This window comes from Manacus candei, unplaced genomic scaffold (assembly GCF_025592945.1).
Source record: "Manacus candei isolate 608988 ecotype Guabito, Panama unplaced genomic scaffold, ASM2559294v1 h1tg000334l, whole genome shotgun sequence".
Classification (NCBI taxonomy): Eukaryota; Metazoa; Chordata; class Aves; order Passeriformes; family Pipridae; genus Manacus; species Manacus candei.
In genome coordinates, this window is record NW_026138382.1 from 204,444 (window position 1) to 218,901 (window position 14,458).

Genomic DNA, 14,458 nt, shown 5'->3' on the forward strand with positions numbered 1-14,458 from the left:
AGCCGGGACTCTCTTAAGGGGTGGCAGGGCGGCGGCCGACTGGGCTCGGCGGCGGGGGTGCCGGCGGGTAGAGCTGCTCTCTGAGCCCGGCGGGTAGAGCCGGTGCCCGACTCGGGCGGGTAGACCTGGTGTCCGAGCCCGGCGGGTAGACCTTTTGTCCGAGCCCGGCGGGTAGACCTGGTGTCCGAGCAAGCGGCTAGACCTTTTTTGGCCGAGCCCGGCGAGTAGACCTGGTGTCCGGGCTCGTCGGCTCGAGGCGCTCTCCGAGTCGGGCGGCTCGAGCGGCTTCCAAGCGCTTAGCAGAGGCCCTCGGCGGGCGCCGAGGCGCCGCCGTTTCTGCCCGGGGCTCCGAGTGGGAAAGAAAGGGCGTTGTCTGCGGCGCGGGTAAAAAGGGGGAGTAGCCGGGACTCTCTTAAGGTGGCAGGGCGGCGGCCGACTGGGTTCGGCGGCGGGGGTGCCGGTGGGTAGAGCTGCTCTCTGAGCCCGGCGGGTAGAGCCGGTGCCCGACTCGGGCGGGTAGACCTGGTGTCCGAGCCCGGCGGGGAGACCTTTTGTCCGAGCCCGGCGGGTAGACCTGGTGTCCGAGCAAGCGGCTAGACCTTTTTTGGCCGAGCCCGGCGAGTAGACCTGGTGTCCGGGCTCGTCGGCTCGAGGCGTTCTCCGACTCGGGCGGCTCGAGCGGCTTCCAAGCGCTTAGCCGAGGCCCTCGGCGGGCGCCGAGGCGCCGCCGTTTCTGCCCGGGGCTCCGAGTGGGAAAGAAAGGGCGTTGTCTGCGGCGCGGGTAAAAAGGGGGAGTAGCCGGGACTCTCTTAAGGTGGCAGGGCGGCGGCCGACTGGGCTCGGCGGCGGGGGTGCCGGCGGGTAGAGCTGCTCTCTGAGCCCGGCGGGTAGAGCCGGTGCCCGACTCGGGCGGGTAGACCTGGTGTCCGAGCCCGACGGGTAGACCTTTTGTCCGAGCCCGGCGGGTAGACCTGGTGTCCGGGCTCGTCGGCTCGAGGCGTTCTCCGACTCGGGCGGCTCGAGCGGCTTCCAAGCGCTTAGCCGAGGCCCTCGGCGGGCGCCGAGGCGCCGCCGTTTCTGCCCGGGGCTCCGAGTGGGAAAGAAAGGGCGTTGTCTGCGGCGCGGGTAAAAAGGGGGAGTAGCCGGGACTCTCTTAAGGTGGCAGGGCGGCGGCCGACTGGGCTCGGCGGCGGGGGTGCCGGCGGGTAGAGCTGCTCTCTGAGCCCGGCGGGTAGAGCCGGTGCCCGACTCGGGCGGGTAGACCTGGTGTCCGAGCCCGGCGGGTAGACCTTTTGTCCGAGCCCGGCGGGTAGACCTGGTGTCCGAGCAAGCGGCTAGACCTTTTTTGGCCGAGCCCGGCGAGTAGACCTGGTGTCCGGGCTCGTCGGCTCGAGGCGCTCTCCGAGTCGGGCGGCTCGAGCGGCTTCCAAGCGCTTAGCAGAGGCCCTCGGCGGGCGCCGAGGCGCCGCCGTTTCTGCCCGGGGCTCCGAGTGGGAAAGAAAGGGCGTTGTCTGCGGCGCGGGTAAAAAGGGGGAGTAGCCGGGACTCTCGTAAGGGGTGGCAGGGCGGCGGCCGACTGGGCTCGGCGGCGGGGGTGCCGGCGGGTAGAGCTGCTCTCTGAGCCCGGCGGGTAGAGCCGGTGCCCGACTCGGGCGGGTAGACCTGGTGTCCGAGCCCGGCGGGTAGACCTTTTGTCCGAGCCCGGCGGGTAGACCTGGTGTCCGAGCAAGCGGCTAGACCTTTTTTGGCCGAGCCCGGCGAGTAGACCTGGTGTCCGGGCTCGTCGGCTCGAGGCGCTCTCCGAGTCGGGCGGCTCGAGCGGCTTCCAAGCGCTTAGCAGAGGCCCTCGGCGGGCGCCGAGGCGCCGCCGTTTCTGCCCGGGGCTCCGAGTGGGAAAGAAAGGGCGTTGTCTGCGGCGCGGGTAAAAAGGGGGAGTAGCCGGGACTCTCTTAAGGGGTGGCAGGGCGGCGGCCGACTGGGCTCGGCGGCGGGGGTGCCGGCGGGTAGAGCTGCTCTCTGAGCCCGGCGGGTAGAGCCGGTGCCCGACTCGGGCGGGTAGACCTGGTGTCCGAGCCCGGCGGGGAGACCTTTTGTCCGAGCCCGGCGGGTAGACCTGGTGTCCGAGCAAGCGGCTAGACCTTTTTTGGCCGAGCCCGGCGAGTAGACCTGGTGTCCGGGCTCGTCGGCTCGAGGCGCTCTCCGAGTCGGGCGGCTCGAGCGGCTTCCAAGCGCTTAGCAGAGGCCCTCGGCGGGCGCCGAGGCGCCGCCGTTTCTGCCCGGGGCTCCGAGTGGGAAAGAAAGGGCGTTGTCTGCGGCGCGGGTAAAAAGGGGGAGTAGCCGGGACTCTCTTAAGGGGTGGCAGGGCGGCGGCCGACTGGGCTCGGCGGCGGGGGTGCCGGCGGGTAGAGCTGCTCTCTGAGCCCGGCGGGTAGAGCCGGTGCCCGACTCGGGCGGGTAGACCTGGTGTCCGAGCCCGGCGGGTAGACCTTTTGTCCGAGCCCGGCGAGTAGACCTGGTGTCCGGGCTCGTCGGCTCGAGGCGTTCTCCGACTCGGGCGGCTCGAGCGGCTTCCAAGCGCTTAGCCGAGGCCCTCGGCGGGCGCCGAGGCGCCGCCGTTTCTGCCCGGGGCTCCGAGTGGGAAAGAAAGGGCGTTGTCTGCGGCGCGGGTAAAAAGGGGGAGTAGCCGGGACTCTCTTAAGGTGGCAGGGCGGCGGCCGACTGGGTTCGGCGGCGGGGGTGCCGGTGGGTAGAGCTGCTCTCTGAGCCCGGCGGGTAGAGCCGGTGCCCGACTCGGGCGGGTAGACCTGGTGTCCGAGCCCGGCGGGTAGACCTTTTGTCCGAGCCCGGCGGGTAGACCTGGTGTCCGAGCAAGCGGCTAGACCTTTTTTGGCCGAGCCCGGCGAGTAGACCTGGTGTCCGGGCTCGTCGGCTCGAGGCGCTCTCCGAGTCGGGCGGCTCGAGCGGCTTCCAAGCGCTTAGCAGAGGCCCTCGGCGGGCGCCGAGGCGCCGCCGTTTCTGCCCGGGGCTCCGAGTGGGAAAGAAAGGGCGTTGTCTGCGGCGCGGGTAAAAAGGGGGAGTAGCCGGGACTCTCTTAAGGTGGCAGGGCGGCGGCCGACTGGGTTCGGCGGCGGGGGTGCCGGTGGGTAGAGCTGCTCTCTGAGCCCGGCGGGTAGAGCCGGTGCCCGACTCGGGCGGGTAGACCTGGTGTCCGAGCCCGGCGGGGAGACCTTTTGTCCGAGCCCGGCGGGTAGACCTGGTGTCCGAGCAAGCGGCTAGACCTTTTTTGGCCGAGCCCGGCGAGTAGACCTGGTGTCCGGGCTCGTCGGCTCGAGGCGTTCTCCGACTCGGGCGGCTCGAGCGGCTTCCAAGCGCTTAGCAGAGGCCCTCGGCGGGCGCCGAGGCGCCGCCGTTTCTGCCCGGGGCTCCGAGTGGGAAAGAAAGGGCGTTGTCTGCGGCGCGGGTAAAAAGGGGGAGTAGCCGGGACTCTCTTAAGGGGTGGCAGGGCGGCGGCCGACTGGGCTCGGCGGCGGGGGTGCCGGCGGGTAGAGCTGCTCTCTGAGCCCGGCGGGTAGAGCCGGTGCCCGACTCGGGCGGGTAGACCTGGTGTCCGAGCCCGGCGGGTAGACCTTTTGTCCGAGCCCGGCGGGTAGACCTGGTGTCCGAGCAAGCGGCTAGACCTTTTTTGGCCGAGCCCGGCGAGTAGACCTGGTGTCCGGGCTCGTCGGCTCGAGGCGCTCTCCGAGTCGGGCGGCTCGAGCGGCTTCCAAGCGCTTAGCAGAGGCCCTCGGCGGGCGCCGAGGCGCCGCCGTTTCTGCCCGGGGCTCCGAGTGGGAAAGAAAGGGCGTTGTCTGCGGCGCGGGTAAAAAGGGGGAGTAGCCGGGACTCTCTTAAGGGGTGGCAGGGCGGCGGCCGACTGGGCTCGGCGGCGGGGGTGCCGGCGGGTAGAGCTGCTCTCTGAGCCCGGCGGGTAGAGCCGGTGCCCGACTCGGGCGGGTAGACCTGGTGTCCGAGCCCGGCGGGTAGACCTTTTGTCCGAGCCCGGCGAGTAGACCTGGTGTCCGGGCTCGTCGGCTCGAGGCGTTCTCCGACTCGGGCGGCTCGAGCGGCTTCCAAGCGCTTAGCCGAGGCCCTCGGCGGGCGCCGAGGCGCCGCCGTTTCTGCCCGGGGCTCCGAGTGGGAAAGAAAGGGCGTTGTCTGCGGCGCGGGTAAAAAGGGGGAGTAGCCGGGACTCTCTTAAGGTGGCAGGGCGGCGGCCGACTGGGTTCGGCGGCGGGGGTGCCGGTGGGTAGAGCTGCTCTCTGAGCCCGGCGGGTAGAGCCGGTGCCCGACTCGGGCGGGTAGACCTGGTGTCCGAGCCCGGCGGGTAGACCTTTTGTCCGAGCCCGGCGGGTAGACCTGGTGTCCGAGCAAGCGGCTAGACCTTTTTTGGCCGAGCCCGGCGAGTAGACCTGGTGTCCGGGCTCGTCGGCTCGAGGCGCTCTCCGAGTCGGGCGGCTCGAGCGGCTTCCAAGCGCTTAGCAGAGGCCCTCGGCGGGCGCCGAGGCGCCGCCGTTTCTGCCCGGGGCTCCGAGTGGGAAAGAAAGGGCGTTGTCTGCGGCGCGGGTAAAAAGGGGGAGTAGCCGGGACTCTCTTAAGGGGTGGCAGGGCGGCGGCCGACTGGGCTCGGCGGCGGGGGTGCCGGCGGGTAGAGCTGCTCTCTGAGCCCGGCGGGTAGAGCCGGTGCCCGACTCGGGCGGGTAGACCTGGTGTCCGAGCCCGGCGGGTAGACCTTTTGTCCGAGCCCGGCGGGTAGACCTGGTGTCCGGGCTCGTCGGCTCGAGGCGTTCTCCGACTCGGGCGGCTCGAGCGGCTTCCAAGCGCTTAGCCGAGGCCCTCGGCGGGCGCCGAGGCGCCGCCGTTTCTGCCCGGGGCTCCGAGTGGGAAAGAAAGGGCGTTGTCTGCGGCGCGGGTAAAAAGGGGGAGTAGCCGGGACTCTCTTAAGGTGGCAGGGCGGCGGCCGACTGGGTTCGGCGGCGGGGGTGCCGGTGGGTAGAGCTGCTCTCTGAGCCCGGCGGGTAGAGCCGGTGCCCGACTCGGGCGGGTAGACCTGGTGTCCGAGCCCGGCGGGTAGACCTTTTGTCCGAGCCCGGCGGGTAGACCTGGTGTCCGAGCAAGCGGCTAGACCTTTTTTGGCCGAGCCCGGCGAGTAGACCTGGTGTCCGGGCTCGTCGGCTCGAGGCGCTCTCCGACTCGGGCGGCTCGAGCGGCTTCCAAGCGCTTAGCAGAGGCCCTCGGCGGGCGCCGAGGCGCCGCCGTTTCTGCCCGGGGCTCCGAGTGGGAAAGAAAGGGCGTTGTCTGCGGCGCGGGTAAAAAGGGGGAGTAGCCGGGACTCTCTTAAGGGGTGGCAGGGCGGCGGCCGACTGGGCTCGGCGGCGGGGGTGCCGGCGGGTAGAGCTGCTCTCTGAGCCCGGCGGGTAGAGCCGGTGCCCGACTCGGGCGGGTAGACCTGGTGTCCGAGCCCGGCGGGTAGACCTTTTGTCCGAGCCCGGCGGGTAGACCTGGTTTCCGGGCTCGTCGGCTCGAGGCGCTCTCCGAGTCGGGCGGCTCGAGCGGCTTCCAAGCGCTTAGCAGAGGCCCTCGGCGGGCGCCGAGGCGCCGCCGTTTCTGCCCGGGGCTCCGAGTGGGAAAGAAAGGGCGTTGTCTGCGGCGCGGGTAAAAAGGGGGAGTAGCCGGGACTCTCTTAAGGTGGCAGGGCGGCGGCCGACTGGGTTCGGCGGCGGGGGGTGCCGGTGGGTAGAGCTGCTCTCTGAGCCCGGCGGGTAGAGCCGGTGCCCGACTCGGGCGGGTAGACCTGGTGTCCGAGCCCGGCGGGTAGACCTTTTGTCCGAGCCCGGCGGGTAGACCTGGTGTCCGGGCTCGTCGGCTCGAGGCGTTCTCCGACTCGGGCGGCTCGAGCGGCTTCCAAGCGCTTAGCAGAGGCCCTCGGCGGGCGCCGAGGCGCCGCCGTTTCTGCCCGGGGCTCCGAGTGGGAAAGAAAGGGCGTTGTCTGCGGCGCGGGTAAAAAGGGGGAGTAGCCGGGACTCTCTTAAGGTGGCAGGGCGGCGGCCGACTGGGTTCGGCGGCGGGGGTGCCGGCGGGTAGAGCTGCTCTCTGAGCCCGGCGGGTAGAGCCGGTGCCCGACTCGGGCGGGTAGACCTGGTGTCCGAGCCCGGCGGGTAGACCTTTTGTCCGAGCCCGGCGGGTAGACCTGGTGTCCGAGCAAGCGGCTAGACCTTTTTTGGCCGAGCCCGGCGAGTAGACCTGGTGTCCGGGCTCGTCGGCTCGAGGCGCTCTCCGAGTCGGGCGGCTCGAGCGGCTTCCAAGCGCTTAGCAGAGGCCCTCGGCGGGCGCCGAGGCGCCGCCGTTTCTGCCCGGGGCTCCGAGTGGGAAAGAAAGGGCGTTGTCTGCGGCGCGGGTAAAAAGGGGGAGTAGCCGGGACTCTCGTAAGGGGTGGCAGGGCGGCGGCCGACTGGGCTCGGCGGCGGGGGTGCCGGCGGGTAGAGCTGCTCTCTGAGCCCGGCGGGTAGAGCCGGTGCCCGACTCGGGCGGGTAGACCTGGTGTCCGAGCCCGGCGGGTAGACCTTTTGTCCGAGCCCGGCGGGTAGACCTGGTGTCCGGGCTCGTCGGCTCGAGGCGTTCTCCGACTCGGGCGGCTCGAGCGGCTTCCAAGCGCTTAGCAGAGGCCCTCGGCGGGCGCCGAGGCGCCGCCGTTTCTGCCCGGGGCTCCGAGTGGGAAAGAAAGGGCGTTGTCTGCGGCGCGGGTAAAAAGGGGGAGTAGCCGGGACTCTCTTAAGGTGGCAGGGCGGCGGCCGACTGGGTTCGGCGGCGGGGGTGCCGGTGGGTAGAGCTGCTCTCTGAGCCCGGCGGGTAGAGCCGGTGCCCGACTCGGGCGGGTAGACCTGGTGTCCGAGCCCGGCGGGTAGACCTTTTGTCCGAGCCCGGCGGGTAGACCTGGTGTCCGGGCTCGTCGGCTCGAGGCGCTCTCCGACTCGGGCGGCTCGAGCGGCTTCCAAGCGCTTAGCAGAGGCCCTCGGCGGGCGCCGAGGCGCCGCCGTTTCTGCCCGGGGCTCCGAGTGGGAAAGAAAGGGCGTTGTCTGCGGCGCGGGTAAAAAGGGGGAGTAGCCGGGACTCTCTTAAGGTGGCAGGGCGGCGGCCGACTGGGCTCGGCGGCGGGGGTGCCGGCGGGTAGAGCTACTCTCTGAGCCCGGCGGGTAGAGCCGGTGCCCGACTCGGGCGGGTAGACCTGGTGTCCGAGCCCGGCGGGTAGACCTTTTGTCCGAGCCCGGCGGGTAGACCTGGTGTCCGGGCTCGTCGGCTCGAGGCGTTCTCCGACTCGGGCGGCTCGAGCGGCTTCCAAGCGCTTAGCCGAGGCCCTCGGCGGGCGCCGAGGCGCCGCCGTTTCTGCCCGGGGCTCCGAGTGGGAAAGAAAGGGCGTTGTCTGCGGCGCGGGTAAAAAGGGGGAGTAGCCGGGACTCTCTTAAGGTGGCAGGGCGGCGGCCGACTGGGCTCGGCGGCGGGGGTGCCGGCGGGTAGAGCTGCTCTCTGAGCCCGGCGGGTAGAGCCGGTGCCCGACTCGGGCGGGTAGACCTGGTGTCCGAGCCCGGCGGGTAGACCTTTTGTCCGAGCCCGGCGGGTAGACCTGGTGTCCGAGCAAGCGGCTAGACCTTTTTTGGCCGAGCCCGGCGAGTAGACCTGGTGTCCGGGCTCGTCGGCTCGAGGCGCTCTCCGAGTCGGGCGGCTCGAGCGGCTTCCAAGCGCTTAGCAGAGGCCCTCGGCGGGCGCCGAGGCGCCGCCGTTTCTGCCCGGGGCTCCGAGTGGGAAAGAAAGGGCGTTGTCTGCGGCGCGGGTAAAAAGGGGGAGTAGCCGGGACTCTCGTAAGGGGTGGCAGGGCGGCGGCCGACTGGGCTCGGCGGCGGGGGTGCCGGCGGGTAGAGCTGCTCTCTGAGCCCGGCGGGTAGAGCCGGTGCCCGACTCGGGCGGGTAGACCTGGTGTCCGAGCCCGGCGGGTAGACCTTTTGTCCGAGCCCGGCGGGTAGACCTGGTGTCCGAGCAAGCGGCTAGACCTTTTTTGGCCGAGCCCGGCGAGTAGACCTGGTGTCCGGGCTCGTCGGCTCGAGGCGCTCTCCGAGTCGGGCGGCTCGAGCGGCTTCCAAGCGCTTAGCAGAGGCCCTCGGCGGGCGCCGAGGCGCCGCCGTTTCTGCCCGGGGCTCCGAGTGGGAAAGAAAGGGCGTTGTCTGCGGCGCGGGTAAAAAGGGGGAGTAGCCGGGACTCTCTTAAGGTGGCAGGGCGGCGGCCGACTGGGCTCGGCGGCGGGGGTGCCGGCGGGTAGAGCTGCTCTCTGAGCCCGGCGGGTAGAGCCGGTGCCCGACTCGGGCGGGTAGACCTGGTGTCCGAGCCCGGCGGGTAGACCTTTTGTCCGAGCCCGGCGGGTAGACCTGGTGTCCGAGCAAGCGGCTAGACCTTTTTTGGCCGAGCCCGGCGAGTAGACCTGGTGTCCGGGCTCGTCGGCTCGAGGCGCTCTCCGAGTCGGGCGGCTCGAGCGGCTTCCAAGCGCTTAGCAGAGGCCCTCGGCGGGCGCCGAGGCGCCGCCGTTTCTGCCCGGGGCTCCGAGTGGGAAAGAAAGGGCGTTGTCTGCGGCGCGGGTAAAAAGGGGGAGTAGCCGGGACTCTCTTAAGGGGTGGCAGGGCGGCGGCCGACTGGGCTCGGCGGCGGGGGTGCCGGCGGGTAGAGCTGCTCTCTGAGCCCGGCGGGTAGAGCCGGTGCCCGACTCGGGCGGGTAGACCTGGTGTCCGAGCCCGGCGGGTAGACCTTTTGTCCGAGCCCGGCGGGTAGACCTGGTGTCCGGGCTCGTCGGCTCGAGGCGTTCTCCGACTCGGGCGGCTCGAGCGGCTTCCAAGCGCTTAGCCGAGGCCCTCGGCGGGCGCCGAGGCGCCGCCGTTTCTGCCCGGGGCTCCGAGTGGGAAAGAAAGGGCGTTGTCTGCGGCGCGGGTAAAAAGGGGGAGTAGCCGGGACTCTCTTAAGGTGGCAGGGCGGCGGCCGACTGGGCTCGGCGGCGGGGGTGCCGGCGGGTAGAGCTGCTCTCTGAGCCCGGCGGGTAGAGCCGGTGCCCGACTCGGGCGGGTAGACCTGGTGTCCGAGCCCGGCGGGTAGACCTTTTGTCCGAGCCCGGCGGGTAGACCTGGTGTCCGAGCAAGCGGCTAGACCTTTTTTGGCCGAGCCCGGCGAGTAGACCTGGTGTCCGGGCTCGTCGGCTCGAGGCGCTCTCCGAGTCGGGCGGCTCGAGCGGCTTCCAAGCGCTTAGCAGAGGCCCTCGGCGGGCGCCGAGGCGCCGCCGTTTCTGCCCGGGGCTCCGAGTGGGAAAGAAAGGGCGTTGTCTGCGGCGCGGGTAAAAAGGGGGAGTAGCCGGGACTCTCGTAAGGGGTGGCAGGGCGGCGGCCGACTGGGCTCGGCGGCGGGGGTGCCGGCGGGTAGAGCTGCTCTCTGAGCCCGGCGGGTAGAGCCGGTGCCCGACTCGGGCGGGTAGACCTGGTGTCCGAGCCCGGCGGGTAGACCTTTTGTCCGAGCCCGGCGGGTAGACCTGGTGTCCGAGCAAGCGGCTAGACCTTTTTTGGCCGAGCCCGGCGAGTAGACCTGGTGTCCGGGCTCGTCGGCTCGAGGCGCTCTCCGAGTCGGGCGGCTCGAGCGGCTTCCAAGCGCTTAGCAGAGGCCCTCGGCGGGCGCCGAGGCGCCGCCGTTTCTGCCCGGGGCTCCGAGTGGGAAAGAAAGGGCGTTGTCTGCGGCGCGGGTAAAAAGGGGGAGTAGCCGGGACTCTCTTAAGGGGTGGCAGGGCGGCGGCCGACTGGGCTCGGCGGCGGGGGTGCCGGCGGGTAGAGCTGCTCTCTGAGCCCGGCGGGTAGAGCCGGTGCCCGACTCGGGCGGGTAGACCTGGTGTCCGAGCCCGGCGGGTAGACCTTTTGTCCGAGCCCGGCGGGTAGACCTGGTGTCCGAGCAAGCGGCTAGACCTTTTTTGGCCGAGCCCGGCGAGTAGACCTGGTGTCCGGGCTCGTCGGCTCGAGGCGCTCTCCGAGTCGGGCGGCTCGAGCGGCTTCCAAGCGCTTAGCAGAGGCCCTCGGCGGGCGCCGAGGCGCCGCCGTTTCTGCCCGGGGCTCCGAGTGGGAAAGAAAGGGCGTTGTCTGCGGCGCGGGTAAAAAGGGGGAGTAGCCGGGACTCTCTTAAGGGGTGGCAGGGCGGCGGCCGACTGGGCTCGGCGGCGGGGGTGCCGGCGGGTAGAGCTGCTCTCTGAGCCCGGCGGGTAGAGCCGGTGCCCGACTCGGGCGGGTAGACCTGGTGTCCGAGCCCGGCGGGTAGACCTTTTGTCCGAGCCCGGCGGGTAGACCTGGTGTCCGGGCTCGTCGGCTCGAGGCGTTCTCCGACTCGGGCGGCTCGAGCGGCTTCCAAGCGCTTAGCCGAGGCCCTCGGCGGGCGCCGAGGCGCCGCCGTTTCTGCCCGGGGCTCCGAGTGGGAAAGAAAGGGCGTTGTCTGCGGCGCGGGTAAAAAGGGGGAGTAGCCGGGACTCTCTTAAGGTGGCAGGGCGGCGGCCGACTGGGTTCGGCGGCGGGGGTGCCGGTGGGTAGAGCTGCTCTCTGAGCCCGGCGGGTAGAGCCGGTGCCCGACTCGGGCGGGTAGACCTGGTGTCCGAGCCCGGCGGGTAGACCTTTTGTCCGAGCCCGGCGGGTAGACCTGGTGTCCGAGCAAGCGGCTAGACCTTTTTTGTCCGAGCCCGGCGAGTAGACCTGGTGTCCGGGCTCGTCGGCTCGAGGCGCTCTCCGAGTCGGGCGGCTCGAGCGGCTTCCAAGCGCTTAGCAGAGGCCCTCGGCGGGCGCCGAGGCGCCGCCGTTTCTGCCCGGGGCTCCGAGTGGGAAAGAAAGGGCGTTGTCTGCGGCGCGGGTAAAAAGGGGGAGTAGCCGGGACTCTCTTAAGGGGTGGCAGGGCGGCGGCCGACTGGGCTCGGCGGCGGGGGTGCCGGCGGGTAGAGCTGCTCTCTGAGCCCGGCGGGTAGAGCCGGTGCCCGACTCGGGCGGGTAGACCTGGTGTCCGAGCCCGGCGGGTAGAGCCGGTGCCCGACTCGGGCGGGTAGACCTGGTGTCCGAGCCCGGCGGGTAGACCTTTTGTCCGAGCCCGGCGGGTAGACCTGGTGTCCGGGCTCGTCGGCTCGAGGCGTTCTCCGACTCGGGCGGCTCGAGCGGCTTCCAAGCGCTTAGCAGAGGCCCTCGGCGGGCGCCGAGGCGCCGCCGTTTCTGCCCGGGGCTCCGAGTGGGAAAGAAAGGGCGTTGTCTGCGGCGCGGGTAAAAAGGGGGAGTAGCCGGGACTCTCTTAAGGTGGCAGGGCGGCGGCCGACTGGGTTCGGCGGCGGGGGTGCCGGCGGGTAGAGCTGCTCTCTGAGCCCGGCGGGTAGAGCCGGTGCCCGACTCGGGCGGGTAGACCTGGTGTCCGAGCCCGGCGGGTAGACCTTTTGTCCGAGCCCGGCGGGTAGACCTGGTGTCCGAGCAAGCGGCTAGACCTTTTTTGGCCGAGCCCGGCGAGTAGACCTGGTGTCCGGGCTCGTCGGCTCGAGGCGCTCTCCGAGTCGGGCGGCTCGAGCGGCTTCCAAGCGCTTAGCAGAGGCCCTCGGCGGGCGCCGAGGCGCCGCCGTTTCTGCCCGGGGCTCCGAGTGGGAAAGAAAGGGCGTTGTCTGCGGCGCGGGTAAAAAGGGGGAGTAGCCGGGACTCTCGTAAGGGGTGGCAGGGCGGCGGCCGACTGGGCTCGGCGGCGGGGGTGCCGGCGGGTAGAGCTGCTCTCTGAGCCCGGCGGGTAGAGCCGGTGCCCGACTCGGGCGGGTAGACCTGGTGTCCGAGCCCGGCGGGTAGACCTTTTGTCCGAGCCCGGCGGGTAGACCTGGTGTCCGGGCTCGTCGGCTCGAGGCGTTCTCCGAGTCGGGCGGCTCGAGCGGCTTCCAAGCGCTTAGCAGAGGCCCTCGGCGGGCGCCGAGGCGCCGCCGTTTCTGCCCGGGGCTCCGAGTGGGAAAGAAAGGGCGTTGTCTGCGGCGCGGGTAAAAAGGGGGAGTAGCCGGGACTCTCTTAAGGTGGCAGGGCGGCGGCCGACTGGGCTCGGCGGCGGGGGTGCCGGTGGGTAGAGCTGCTCTCTGAGCCCGGCGGGTAGAGCCGGTGCCCGACTCGGGCGGGTAGACCTGGTGTCCGAGCCCGGCGGGTAGACCTTTTGTCCGAGCCCGGCGGGTAGACCTGGTGTCCGAGCAAGCGGCTAGACCTTTTTTGTCCGAGCCCGGCGAGTAGACCTGGTGTCCGGGCTCGTCGGCTCGAGGCGCTCTCCGAGTCGGGCGGCTCGAGCGGCTTCCAAGCGCTTAGCAGAGGCCCTCGGCGGGCGCCGAGGCGCCGCCGTTTCTGCCCGGGGCTCCGAGTGGGAAAGAAAGGGCGTTGTCTGCGGCGCGGGTAAAAAGGGGGAGTAGCCGGGACTCTCTTAAGGGGTGGCAGGGCGGCGGCCGACTGGGCTCGGCGGCGGGGGTGCCGGCGGGTAGAGCTGCTCTCTGAGCCCGGCGGGTAGAGCCGGTGCCCGACTCGGGCGGGTAGACCTGGTGTCCGAGCCCGGCGGGTAGACCTTTTGTCCGAGCCCGGCGGGTAGACCTGGTTTCCGGGCTCGTCGGCTCGAGGCGCTCTCCGAGTCGGGCGGCTCGAGCGGCTTCCAAGCGCTTAGCAGAGGCCCTCGGCGGGCGCCGAGGCGCCGCCGTTTCTGCCCGGGGCTCCGAGTGGGAAAGAAAGGGCGTTGTCTGCGGCGCGGGTAAAAAGGGGGAGTAGCCGGGACTCTCTTAAGGTGGCAGGGCGGCGGCCGACTGGGTTCGGCGGCGGGGGTGCCGGTGGGTAGAGCTGCTCTCTGAGCCCGGCGGGTAGAGCCGGTGCCCGACTCGGGCGGGTAGACCTGGTGTCCGAGCCCGGCGGGTAGACCTTTTGTCCGAGCCCGGCGGGTAGACCTGGTGTCCGGGCTCGTCGGCTCGAGGCGTTCTCCGACTCGGGCGGCTCGAGCGGCTTCCAAGCGCTTAGCAGAGGCCCTCGGCGGGCGCCGAGGCGCCGCCGTTTCTGCCCGGGGCTCCGAGTGGGAAAGAAAGGGCGTTGTCTGCGGCGCGGGTAAAAAGGGGGAGTAGCCGGGACTCTCTTAAGGTGGCAGGGCGGCGGCCGACTGGGTTCGGCGGCGGGGGTGCCGGCGGGTAGAGCTGCTCTCTGAGCCCGGCGGGTAGAGCCGGTGCCCGACTCGGGCGGGTAGACCTGGTGTCCGAGCCCGGCGGGTAGACCTTTTGTCCGAGCCCGGCGGGTAGACCTGGTGTCCGAGCAAGCGGCTAGACCTTTTTTGGCCGAGCCCGGCGAGTAGACCTGGTGTCCGGGCTCGTCGGCTCGAGGCGCTCTCCGAGTCGGGCGGCTCGAGCGGCTTCCAAGCGCTTAGCAGAGGCCCTCGGCGGGCGCCGAGGCGCCGCCGTTTCTGCCCGGGGCTCCGAGTGGGAAAGAAAGGGCGTTGTCTGCGGCGCGGGTAAAAAGGGGGAGTAGCCGGGACTCTCGTAAGGGGTGGCAGGGCGGCGGCCGACTGGGTTCGGCGGCGGGGGTGCCGGTGGGTAGAGCTGCTCTCTGAGCCCGGCGGGTAGAGCCGGTGCCCGACTCGGGCGGGTAGACCTGGTGTCCGAGCCCGGCGGGTAGACCTTTTGTCCGAGCCCGGCGGGTAGACCTGGTGTCCGGGCTCGTCGGCTCGAGGCGCTCTCCGAGTCGGGCGGCTCGAGCGGCTTCCAAGCGCTTAGCAGAGGCCCTCGGCGGGCGCCGAGGCGCCGCCGTTTCTGCCCGGGGCTCCGAGTGGGAAAGAAAGGGCGTTGTCTGCGGCGCGGGTAAAAAGGGGGAGTAGCCGGGACTCTCGTAAGGGGTGGCAGGGCGGCGGCCGACTGGGTTCGGCGGCGGGGGTGCCGGTGGGTAGAGCTGCTCTCTGAGCCCGGCGGGTAGAGCCGGTGCCCGACTCGGGCGGGTAGACCTGGTGTCCGAGCCCGGCGGGTAGACCTTTTGTCCGAGCCCGGCGGGTAGACCTGGTGTCCGAGCAAGCGGCTAGACCTTTTTTGGCCGAGCCCGGCGAGTAGACCTGGTGTCCGGGCTCGTCGGCTCGAGGCGCTCTCCGAGTCGGGCGGCTCGAGCGGCTTCCAAGCGCTTAGCAGAGGCCCTCGGCGGGCGCCGAGGCGCCGCCGTTTCTGCCCGGGGCTCCGAGTGGGAAAGAAAGGGCGTTGTCTGCGGCGCGGGTAAAAAGGGGGAGTAGCCGGGACTCTCGTAAGGGGTGGCAGGGCGGCGGCCGACTGGGCTCGGCGGCGGGGGTGCCGGCGGGTAGAGCTGCTCTCTGAGCCCGGCGGGTAGAGCCGGTGCCCGACTCGGGCGGGTAGACCTGG

General features: G+C 71.2%; 1 long non-coding RNA gene across 1 annotated transcript in view; it reads right to left on the bottom strand.

Annotated features, from left to right (window-relative positions):
- LOC127465191 (uncharacterized) overlaps nucleotides 1–13,918 on the bottom strand; it is a 143,071-nt gene extending 129,153 nt beyond the window's left edge. The window contains exon 1 of the long non-coding RNA XR_007901918.1: nucleotides 13,762–13,918. This is a non-coding gene — a long non-coding RNA (uncharacterized LOC127465191). The remainder of the gene's footprint in view (nucleotides 1–13,761) is intronic.
- Nucleotides 13,919–14,458: the final 540 nt, after the last annotated feature.